This window comes from Equus quagga, unplaced genomic scaffold (assembly GCF_021613505.1).
Source record: "Equus quagga isolate Etosha38 unplaced genomic scaffold, UCLA_HA_Equagga_1.0 268.1_RagTag, whole genome shotgun sequence".
Lineage (NCBI taxonomy): Eukaryota > Metazoa > Chordata > Mammalia > Perissodactyla > Equidae > Equus > Equus quagga.
Genome location: NW_025799869.1, coordinates 2,282,043 through 2,291,491, shown reverse-complemented (window position 1 = coordinate 2,291,491; position 9,449 = coordinate 2,282,043).

Below are 9,449 nucleotides of genomic sequence, written 5' to 3'. Positions count from 1 at the left end.
TCTGCTATCTCGGTGGGCGTAGCAGGAGGCAAGTCTACTGTCTCCAGCTGGGCGGTCACAGGTGCACGCAGCAATCAGCTTCTAGCCTAAGGAAAGATACTTAATCCTTAAGGAGACGCCAACGTTGGGAGGGGGAGGGAAGTTGCACCTTTATCTCAAGGGCCTTTGCTCTTGCCATAGGGAATATGTAAAGCAGATATACAATGCATGCTCAACAGCCTCGGTCAGGCCCTTTTGGAAAGACAAGGTCAGGGTGAATTAGGTTTATACCAAATGGCTTCCTCATATTCTCCAATATATCCTATTGCTTGCCATTTTTATTTGTCATAATTAATAAAAATCTTTAGCAGAATCCAATTTCTTACCTATAAAAAATTAGCAGAAAATGTTTCAATAAGAATCGTAACAATCTGCTCAAGTAAATTCAGAATGTTATATAGTCAGACCTTCAGTTTATGGGGAAAAAAAATTTGTATGGACCAGACTGGTAGAGAATTGAGTTAACCACACTTCTCAGTTCAGGGAACAGTGTTATCATTGGCCCAGGTAAATCCCCTTCATTGTATTTGTTCTCTGTCATCCACTGTCTCTATTCCCACTTCATCCTTCATATAGTACCAATGGTCATGTTTGATATAGATCCTGGGGATATGAATGTACATCACATTTTAAAAATATATAATGTTATTTTCCATATATTTCCTGTATGGAAATTCTGCTTGTTTCATTTATGTAAATAATATTGAGTTATAAATTTAACTCTACTTTTTAACTTTTTTGCTTAACGGTTTCTAGATCTAATCATGTCAACAGAGATAAAGATGGACATAAACAGAGATATATGACTATTTATATATGAACCTTATGAATCTGTGTGAGCTATTTTGGGGGACATAGAACCACTGGTGGGGTTGCTGTGTCATAGGGCACACACATAGTCATCCCTTGGTATCCTTGAGGGATTGGTTTCAGGACCCCACAGATATCAAAATCCAAGGATGCTCAGTATTTGCATATAATAATGGCACAGTATTTGCATATAACCCATGCACATCCTCCTGTATAGTTTAATTCATCTTTAGATTACTTATAATACCTAATGCTATGTAAATAGTTGTTATACTGTATTATTTAGGGAATAACGACAAGAAAAAACATTTGTACATGTTCAGTACAGACACAACCATTGTTGGCCTTTCAATCCAAGGTTGGCTGAATCCTCAGATGTGAAGCCAGAAGATATGAAAGGTGCATGGTACTTAATTTCAATTATTAAGTACGTACTGCCAGATTGCTTCCAGAGGGATGTATCAGCCTATATGGACTCCACCAACAGACCATGAGGGTTCCCACCCCTAGTGTCCTCACTAACACTTGATAGTATCTGACTTCCTAATTTTTCCCAAGCTGATGGGTGTAAAAAAGCAGCTCGTAGTTGTTTTGATTTGTATTTCTCTGATTACCAATGAATTTGGTCATCTCTTCATATACTGTTGGCCTTTCACATTTTTACCTTCTGTGAACTGCACTATATCTTTTGCCAAATTCCTGTTGGATTTCTGGTTTTCTTAAGATTTTCCAGAAGTTCTCAGTAAAATCTTGATATTAATTCTGTGTTGAAATTATATTGCAAATATCTTGGATCAGGCACCTGATAATGTTGACTGCAAATATATTTTGTCTTCCATCTGATATAGTCTACTCTATGGTGGTCCCTGTTGAACAGAAATACTTACATTTCTTGTAGTCAAATCCATCAATTGCTTGCCTTATGGTTACTGTCATGTATAGATTCTGCCTCTTATGATCCCAAGGTCACAAAGATATTCTCCAACATTTTCATCAGCCTCATAGTTTAATTTTTTCACATTGCCTCCATATATTGGAGAAAATTTTCTCAACTATATATTTTCTCCACTGATGCATGTGCCATGCTTATCAGATGTCTGTTCCCCACATATACATCGATCTACTTCTACATTCCTCATTCTGTTCCATTGTTCTCTTTGTTTTCCCCACGTTCCCTCATCATTTCCAAAATTGATGTAGATATTTGTGGATCTTTTTTTTTAAATTTTTTTTAATTTTTATTTTCGAGGAAGATTATCCCTGAGCTAACTACTGCCAGTCCTCCACTTTTTTTTGCTGAGGAAGACTGGCCCTGAGCTAACATCCGTGCCCATCTTCCTCTACTTTGTATGTGGGACGCCTACCATAGCGTGGTGTGCCAAGCGCTGCCATGTCCGCACCCGGGATCCGGAACGGCGGACCCCAGGCCGCTGAGAAGCGGAACGTACGCACTTAACCGCTGCGCCACCGGGCTGGTCCCTATTTGTGGATCTTTATTCCTCCATATAAATTTTAGAATAAGTTTTTCAACTTCAAAAGGTCCCTGGAGTTTTTATTGAGATCGCAGTGAAGTTGTAATTTTATTTGGGGAGTACTAACACCTCACAACATTACATTGGCAGTACCATAAATGTGTCCTATCTTTCCATTTGTATAGACCTTCTTTTGTGGTCTTCAGAAAGATCCCGTGCATTCACTGTGAGGTCGTCTTAGATACTTCATAGCAGTGCCTGCACTCTTGTTCAAATCTTGGTACACATAGGAAAAGACTTTGCACATGGTGACTGCAGGCATCTTTGTACTCTTTCCAATCTTACAGAGCCATGATGTGTTAAAGCTTCTCTTCAATACGTTTTTGCTTTAGGATTTTGGTATGCAGCCTCTATCAAGGAAGAAAATTCTCCTCTAGTCTGATCATGTTTATTATAGACCATAGTTCAACTTTATGAGATGCTTTTTCTGCATGTATTGACATGGTATTTCTTTTTCCTTTTGTCCATTACGCTTGAATTACATTGATAGACAGGCTCACTTAGCTAAATTCACATCTACATTTAAAATGGAAATGACTCTAATTTTGCTTTTCTTTTTCTCTTATTCCCCTTCTCTCATTCTGGTGTAAAAGTTGTTAGTCTCATGAAATGAGTTAGACTGTTTTTCCTCCTTTTCTAGTATCTAGACCAACTTGCTTAAAGATCTCTCTTACGTAGGTTTTCAAATTAGTATATAGATCAAAATTGTGTCTCGTTCATGATCGATTCCAAAGCCCTTCCACTGCAACAGAGGCTGGAAAACTGAAAGCATTTCATGGATTTCATTGCAGCTATGATTCTGAATGTGATTAAGTTTTCCCCAATCAGATATACTTCTCTGAGACTTGAATTTAGATCAAAAATAAAAGAGGGGTGTATCAGTTGTCTATTGCTGCATGATAAACTACCCCCTCCCCAAATTAGTGACTCAGAACAACCATTTATCCTTTCTCATGACTCTGAGGGCTGGCTGGGCAGTTCCTTTCCTCATGTTTCTTGGTCTCACTTCAGCACCTTAGCACTTTAGCACATGTTTGGTGCTAACTGATGGCTAGGCAACTTAGCTTTCCCCTCCATGGCCTCTCTACCTTGTGACCACATTCCAGGGCAGCATTCCTAGAGGGAGAAAGCAGAAACTGCAATTGTGCAGTGTCACTTCAGTATATTTTGTCTGTCAAAGCAAGTCACAAGACCAGACCAAGGGTGGAGAAACAGACTTCATCTATGGATGGAAGGACTTGTGACTTCACTTTGCAAAGGGCACACATAGGAGGATGGGAGGTATTTGTGACAAGTTAAAACTTACCCCAAGGAGGGATGTGGTACTTGAAGCATTTTATTTTGCTACTGCAGATAGTAGCAAGAACAAAGTGATTGTAGCCGACAGTTCTGGTGATGGATCCCTAACCTCTCTCAACTTCCTAAACTTATCAACAGCTGCACAGATAAGTACCTCAGCGTGCACTCCATTCCCTCTGATCCTCCCTATTCTAGTCATGTTTGTTCTAAATTGTTAACAATAAACACTTGTTTAAATCCTCGCTTTTCTAGAGAACAATAAATGTTCAAAGTCACTTTGCTTTATATCCAATATGTTGTGAATCATTGTTTTCAATCTATTTGTATTCTTTCATTCAACATTTTGTGAACACTAACTCATTTTCTACTTGAATCCAGTGCTGCTTTTCAGATTGCCATTGTCAATCTATTCTTGTTGCTTTGTAGGGGTGATCTGCAATTTCTCCCCGGAAGCTTTTAGAACTTTCCTTTGTTTTTCATGTTGTTGAATTGCACTATAATCTCTCTATGGTGAGATTTTTCTTACCTATACTATTCAGCACTCTACAAGCCCCTTCCATCTGAAATCCTTTACTTGTTTTAAAACTGGGGACTTCAGAGCCATTACTTGTACAAGTATGTCCTTTCTTTACTTTTTCTCTCCCTTTGGGAATCTTTTGCAACAACAGTTATCACTTCTCTTTCTAGTCTCATGTCTTCTTACTTCACATTTTCCATCTCTTTCTCCCTTCCTGATGCTTTCTGGAACTGTTAATCATACCATCTAGCTCACTAATTTGTTCTTCATTTCATTCAGAATGCTTTCAGTTTACATTTCAACTGTTTAGTTCTCAAGACTATTGCCATTTGACTCATCCTTAAGACTGCAGTTACTAACATTACTAACATATTCTCATCTCATTTACAACTTATATTCATAATCCTAAAAAATTAAATATAAGAAATAAAAACTTTTAAAGTATTTGATGAAATACAATTTCTACTTATGATAAAAATTTAGCAAACTAGGAGTAGAGTACATCCTCCAAATGATAAAGGCTATGTACAAGAATAAAGCTGCAGGGGCCGGGGCGGACCTCATGGCCAAGTGGTTAAGTTCGTGCGCCTGGCTGCGGCAGCCCAGGGTTTCGCCTGTTTGAGTCCTGAGCGTGGACATGGCATCGCTCATCAAGCCACGCTGAGGCGGCGTCCCACATGCTACAACTAGAAGGACCCACAACTAAGAACAGACCAACTATGTACTGGGGGGCTTTGGGGAGAAAAAGGAAAGAAAATAAAATCTTAAAAAAAAAAAAAAAGAACAAAGCTGCAGTGAACATTATATCAGTCTGGCTATTACATCCCAAAGTCAGTTTGTCTATCTAGTACCACGTTATCTTGATTTTTACAAGCCACTGCTGCACTGTCTTAAATACCATAGCTTCTTAGTAAATCATGATCTTTTAGAGTCCACTGAAGTGTCTTTGGTGTTCTTGGCCCCTTCCTCATGCATACATATTTTAGAAACAAGTTCCTTGAATATGCTATCTTATTGGAATTAGACTGACTCTATGGTCAATTTGGAGATAATTTATGTCTTTACCATACTGAGTCTTCCTAAGCATGAACACAGTATCTCTGTTTATTCAAGTCTTCTTTTCTCTTGGAATTTCATAATTTTGCTTATCAGGGCTTTATGTATCTTTTGTTAGGCTTATTCCTAAGTACCTCACATATGATGCTAATGCAATATTTCTTTTTATGTTTTCCAGTTGTTTACGGTGTATAGGGATACAACTGACTTTTGTATATTGATCTTATACTCAGATATATAGATAATTATATCAGTTGCAAATGAGTTTTATTTCTCCCTTTCCAACTTTTATGCCTTAAATTTCTTAATTGTGTTGCATGTGGCTTCCAGTACATTGTTCAATATAATCGGAGATAATACAAGATTTTAAAGAGAATGTTTCTAACATTTCCCCATAAGAATTCTATTAACTACATTTTTTAATAGATCCTTTAGAGGTTAACAAAGTTTCCTCCTACTCCTAATTACTAAGAGTGGTATCACCAGTGAGTGGTTGGTTTACTAAGAGTTTGTATTACAAGAGTGGGGAAGTTTATAAAAAAATTTTTCTGCATCTGTTGAGAGGATCAATTTTTCTCCTTTATACTGTTAGTGTGGTGAATTACATTAACAGATGTTCTAATATTAAACTACCTTCGCATTTGTAAGGTAGTATATCATCCTTTTTAAAAGCACAATGGGATTCAGGTGACCAAGTTTTATCTAGGATTTTTTTTCTTTTTGGCCAGGAAAGATTTGCTTTGAGCTAACATCTGTTGCCAATCTTCCACTCTTTTCTTTCCCCTCCCCCAAACCCCACTACATAGTTGTTTATTCTAGCTGTGAGTCCTTCTAGTTCTCCTATGTGAGCCGCTGCCACAGCATGGCTACTGACAGACCGGTGGTGTGGTTCCACTCCTGGGAACTGAACCCAGGCTGCCAAAGCAGAGCACACTGGACTTTAACCACCAGGCCATCAGGGCTGGCTCTTTAGGATGTTCACAAGTATCTGTATGAGTGAAAGGATGTGTACCTTCTTTTCTCATATTGCCCTTACTTGGTTTCTGAATCAACATTATTCTTCTCTTAGCATAAACTCCTCTGCTTTGGAAGAGTTTATCTAAGAAATAAACTCTTGGTAAAACTTGAAAGGTTGGTAACTCTTCTGTAAAGCCATTGGGTCTAGTGGTGTCTTTAGGAGAAGACTTCTAATTACTGTTTCAATTTAATAGTTATAGGACTCTCCAGACTTTCTCTGGCTTCTTGAACTGGCACAGGAATACAGGCAAGGGGAAGCAGATGAAGGACAAACAGAAAGACCAAGGAGAAAACAGATAATAAAATGGCAGACTTAAATCCTGACATCAACAATTACATTAAATGGTCTAAAGAAAGCTGGAGTGATTATATTAATATTAGACAGAGTAGACTTCGAAGCAAGTAAAATAACCAGGACAAAGAGGGACATTACATAATGATAAAATGGTCTATTCACCAAAAAGACATAGCAATCCTTCATGCACCAAATAACAGAGCTGTAACATTCATGAAGCAAAAACTGAGAGAAGTAATAGAAGCAGTCTGAGGACCAAACCCCATGGTATTACCACATTTAGAAGAATCAACAAGAGACCCAAGAAGGGCCCATTAACCACATCAGGGGACAATCTTGAATATCCTTTCAACAAAACACTAAACACCTCAATGAGATGTAGAAAATGATCATTCACGTCATGGGAGTACCAGGAGGAAAGAGAAAAAAGCGAGCTGTAGAATATTTTAGAAAGTAAGAATATACGTGTGAACCCCTAGTTCTGATAGTGATATATCAGTATCAAGTACAGGAAAACGTCTATGTGGATAACGCACCACAGTGTTATCAATGGTTAAATCTGCGATATGGGGTTGTTGGGAAAGGAGGGACCAGACGTCTTATTTCTAAAGTTGTACCTTTCTTTTAAATTATTAAGAGTAATTTTTATTGAACTTTGTAATTTTCAAACATAAATTGAATTAAACATACTAGCAAGTGTGCTGTGAGTTTGGGGAGGCCGAACTAGGTCATTAGGCTAAAACCAAAGTGTTGGCAGAGCTGTGTTCCTTCTGGGGACTCCAGGGACGCATCCATTCCTACCTTCTCCAGCTTCTAGAGGCTGCCTGCATTCCTCAGCTTATGATCATGCCGTTCCCACTTCTGCTGCTGTCACAGCACCTTCTCTGACCCTCCTGTTTCGCTCTTATACAAACCTTTGTAATACCAGGGGGCCCAGCCTCACAATCTAGGATAACCTCCCTATCTCAAGGTCATTAATTACATTTGCAAAGTTCCTTTCGCTAAATAAGGTAACCTATTTGTGGTTCCAGAGATTAGGACATGGACATCTTCGGGGACATTTTTCTGTATACCACATCAACCTTCCTGGATTCACTTCCCATAACTTTCCTTTCCAGGATCTCCACTCTAAACCAAACCCATTCAGCGTCCTCTGCACATACCACGTGTCCTCACACCTTTGCAGACACCAATCCCTCTACTGGAAAAGAGAGTATACACTAGCAGTTCAGAGGTGATTCTGGAGTCAGACTGCTTGGGCTCAAACCTGTCTTCCTTGCTATACGGATTTGGACCATTTTTATTTCTTTATTTATGTATTTATTTGAGGAAGATTAGCTGTGAGCTAACATCTGCCACCAATCCTCCTCTTTTTGCTGAGGAAGACTGGCCCTGAGTTAACATCCGTGCCCATCTTCCTCTACTTTACATGTGGGATGCCTGCCACAGCATGGCCCGCTGAGGGGTGCCATGTCCACACTCGGGACCTGAACCGGTGAACCCCGGGCTGCAGAAGCAGAATGTGCGAACTTAACCACTGCACCAGGAAGCCGGCCCCTGTGATGCGGGGTCGGTGAGCCGAGGAGTCGAAAGAAAGATTTCTTGGACTCTCAAGATCTGGCAGTAGTGCTCTTTTATTTAGAGAATACTGTAGCATGGGGACAGGACCCATGGGCAGTCAGAGCTTCTGCTGCCCCAAGTTGAGGGTTAGAGCTAAATTTAAGGCATAGGTATGTGAGTTATCTCTTTACAAGACAAAGGAAAGAACATGAAAAAAAGTTAAAATGGTATCAGTGCCGGTGGGGTCTGGTCATTGGGTGATCCCATGACTTTTAGACAAGAATCAAATCGGATTAAGCAAAGGTTAGAAAGGTCAGAAGCCACCACCCTAAATCAGTTACATGAGATTGCCAGACAGCAACCAACTTAAGTTCTTGCCTTCCCCATTAAGAGTTTCTAGGGACAAGGTCATCTCTCTTCTTCTTCTTCCTGGTACAGAGAGGGAGGCACCTTTTACAGATAGAGATTTACCTTACAAATGTAAATGTGTCCCAACAAGGGCAAGTTCCATTCCCCAGAGCTGCCCTCCCTGTACCAGTTTATGAAAAGCAATCAGCCCAAAACAATCCCGATGCCAAAGAGTCATATCTTGGGGTGGCCAATTTCAGGTCCCTACAAGGTCATCCCCCCTTCCTTCACAAACGCAAATGTCTCTCAAAAGGGCAAGCAAAATTCCAGTCCTCGGAGCCTGCTTCTCATCTGCAGTTTTAAAAGTAACCAGCCTAAAATCCTCATCACCTGGACAACTTTTTTTTAAACCTAGATCTAAATAATCAGATTACAGGAAAAACAAATTAAATTACACAAGCAAATAAATACCCAAATCCAGACTGTGAAATGTGGTTTCTCTAATAAACCCATATTTTAAAAGGTGGCATGGGATGGGGGTCGTTTAAAGACTGAAAGAGGCAACAACCAAATTACACGTGCAGGCCTAAGTTTGGGTGTGGATTCAAAGCAACCAAGCATAGAAAGGTGCCTGTGAGACGAGCGGGGAAATCCGAGTCTAAACTAGCTACCAGGGAAACATGAGGAACCACAAGTCTAACAACCACACGGTGCTCAGTATTTTAAAACGTTTCTTGAGAAGTACACCATGCGTACGGACTGACACACAAGTATTATTTCAGAGCGACACGACACACTTGGGACTCTTTAAAGACACTGTGGGAGGAAAAGGAAGAGGGGAACAGATGAAACACGATGGGCCCCCCCACACGATCCGCTGAAGCTGACCGGTACACGGGCGTTCATGACTGATGAGCTCTGCCTGCCCATGGGTCCTGTCCCCATGCCAGTGGGGGCAGCAGCAGCGGCTCTGCCT